Source organism: Anarrhichthys ocellatus, unplaced genomic scaffold (genome assembly GCF_004355925.1).
Source record: "Anarrhichthys ocellatus isolate YVR2014 unplaced genomic scaffold, GSC_Weel_1.0 scaffold5989, whole genome shotgun sequence".
NCBI lineage: Eukaryota > Metazoa > Chordata > Actinopteri > Perciformes > Anarhichadidae > Anarrhichthys > Anarrhichthys ocellatus.
The window spans coordinates 1-3,150 of NW_022285963.1; the positions used below are offsets into that span (position 1 = coordinate 1).

Below are 3,150 nucleotides of genomic sequence, written 5' to 3' on the forward strand. Positions count from 1 at the left end.
CCTCATGTCAACATGTGAGGAGAGAGACACTAGAGTCTGGTATCAGATTCTAGTGTCTCCTCACGTCTTAACTTGTGTCTGACCGAGCAGCGAGCGGATCTCTGAGGGCTCACGGAGCTGCGGAGGGAGTCACACGCTCACCTCGACCAATCAGAGACGCACTGGCCTGAAGACCGTGAAGCACCAGAGCCAGGTGGAGGTGGACCAGGTGGGACAGTGTTCATCCTCATCCTTATTCTCATGTCAAATATACATCAGAGCAAGAACAGTGAGATGTTCTTCTGTTATTCTACACACATAATGCCTCTCAGTCCTGGTTCTGAAAAGAAGAGAATGTATCAATCAGATGTTATCAGCTGCTGTGTGTGTGTGTGTGTGTGTGTGTGTGTGTGTGTGTGTGTGTGAGTGTGTTAGTCGGAGGAGGTTGACATCATCGGACTGGACGGGCATATTTACAAGGGTCGCCTGAACACACCTGCCAGAAATACAGAAACTAAACTACCTACAATCTCTACCAAAGACGGTAAATGTATTCTACGGTTATGAAGTTGTTTTATATTGTTGTTGTTTTTGTTGTTGTTGTTGTTGTTGTCATCTTCATTACTATAATATTCTGCGTAATGTGAAACATGAAGTGATTTCACACCAGCTGAAGCGTTCAGAGTCTCTGCCTGCTCTTTGCTGTTGAACATGATTCATGAGCAGAACAAATATCACTCAGTGATTTTGTCTGAGAGCTGTAAATGTTGAGGTGAGATACAGCCGCTGGGTGGTTGTTGTTGTTGTTGTTGTTGTTAATCGCATGTTGTTGCCTCGTACCTCTGATATCTGCAGGTAAAGCTAAAGACAAGACCAGGTGCTCTCTGCCCCAAAAACCCACCGCTTCTCCAGATGTTCATCACCCACTCAGTGTCAAGAGTGCTCAGTGCAGCCGCTCAAGTGAGTCTCTCACACACACACACACACACACACACAGACAGGTAAAGGTGTGACTCTCTCAGTATAAAGACGTTCAGTGTGCAGCGATATCTGTCTGAACAAGTCAACCTCCTGAACTCATCGCTGCTTCTTCAAAACACCAGACTACAGACCTCACACAGAGTTTTACTAGTCTGCCTCTTTTACTGTCACAGATCTTAAAGAGACAGTCGTGATGCCTAGAGGTGTGTTAGTGTGAGGTTCTTCTCCACAGGCAGCGTTCTACGACAGTCGATGGAGCAAAGTAATGTTCTGCTGTGAACGTATTTCAGACTCTTAAATACAATCTCTATGAACAGAAGGTTTTGCTGTGAGGAGCGTTGTGGTTTCCCATTGCTCAAATGTGATTGGTCAGTACTACGTGAGCTAAATGTAACCTGAGAAGCCCACTGTCCATCGCCTGACGGTGGTTCATCTTCTCATAAACTGACTACTTGTGAAACAATCTGGTCGTAGATGTCGTCTCTCGACTTCAGTCTCACATCTCAAGTCTCTAATCGGACTGTAAACAAGCAGCAGGAGGACGGATATCCACCGGGAACACTGAAAACCCAGAAATATAGAGCTTACCCCCAGAGGCTGATCCATCGTCAGACCCACTCACACGGTGCAGAGAAAGGCCCACCTCTTAAAGAATCAATACGATTTATATTTAGACTGCTTTCACCTCCTTGCTGTCTGAAGGGGAACTGAAGCAGTTGTCTATGTTCTCTTCATACACACCTGACTCCATTCACAACACACAGAAGTTACCATCGGTTAGTTTGTGTTATTGTCTGACTCTCGAATCAGAGCTAATGTGGCGTCCACAGCAGTACATTCCTTTGTATGTGTATTTATACATATCTATAGATATAGATATATCTATAGATATAGATATGTATGTAGCAACGTCATCATGCAGAAACCTACATCGGGTCACGTATAATATCATTTTGACGCTAAAACATACGTACTTCAACCAAAATGTGAATGTTGGGATTTAACTACATGAGGACCATCACTGGGACGTCCCGCCCTTTAATGTGCATGTTATGTCTTTAAGTCTTTGTCCCAACTCAAAGCCAGTAAGTGTGAGTGACGGGGCTCTCGTCCTCTCGTCCTCTTCCTTCCAGCCTCCAGCAGCTCTGGGAGGGACTGGCCCGTGTCGGCTCTGGGCTGCACGTCTCAGAGCTCCGTCAGTCCTTCAGCAGCAGCAGAGAGCAGCTCAGAGCGGCACGCTGACGAGCCTCCCGGCCTGTAGGGGGCGACTCTCTGTCATGTGTAGTAAAGTTGTGCAGACCGAAGGTAAAGCTGCTTTCATCCTCTTATTGTTGTCATTGGATTCATTTGATTTGCTCCATGAATCACATGTCAAACAGTCCAGTGCTGTGACCTCGTGATGTTTCTATTGTTTCACTTTGATTCTCTGTGATCAGCCACTTTAAGTATTGTCATTAAGAATAATATAATAACTATAATATGAAGCTTTTCAGTACCCGTATTAAATACTTGAATTAAGCCTGTAGTTACAACGTATGAACCCTTTCTACACTATAAGTCTGTTACTCTATATTGTTGTTATTATCAATGTGTTGGTCCGTCTCTTAATACCGTCTGACTTCCTGTCTGTGTCTCTGAGCTCCGACCCCATTGGCCGCTACTGAAGACGTAAATCTTTAAAAACACAAACATATAGTTTCATCTTGAAACTTCATGTTAAAGTTTCAAACAAAGCGGAGTCAGAACGTGAAGTAAATACAGAACTTTAGTGTAATTCCTATAAATACTTATTACTGATGTATGAATCATTCAAATGTCGGAAGAGAAACATCCTCAGTGTGTTTAACGTCAGCTCTGTGTGGCAGGAGGCCATGACCCCGAGTGTTGCATCATGGGAGGAAGCAGCGGTAGACTTCCTGTTATCAGAAACATCAGGCCGAGAGCAGGAAGGACGTGCTGATGAGTAAAGATGAAAGGGGGGGGCTTTACTTGGAAGTGCTCCAGATCACTTCCTGTCGTTGAAGAAGTTGGTTTTATGTCATGTGACTATTTTGTGGTCAATGTGTTGGTTCTGAAGTATTTTATTATGAAGACGGAGAGAATATTTACTCAAGTACTGTATTCTGAATCCTACTTTATCACAAGTATTCTCAGCTCCATGCAGTAAAAGTACAGCAGTATTCTCAGCTC

At 44.2% G+C, this 3,150-nt stretch overlaps 1 long non-coding RNA gene across 1 annotated transcript; it reads left to right on the plus strand.

Annotated features, from left to right (window-relative positions):
- Positions 1 to 73: 73 nt before the first annotated feature.
- Positions 74 to 3,134, plus strand: LOC116380054 (uncharacterized). The gene is made up of 4 exons (XR_004212502.1): positions 74 to 208; positions 415 to 523; positions 835 to 939; positions 2,094 to 3,134. It is a non-coding gene; the product is annotated as an uncharacterized LOC116380054 (long non-coding RNA).
- The last annotated feature ends 16 nt before the right edge of the window (positions 3,135 to 3,150 follow it).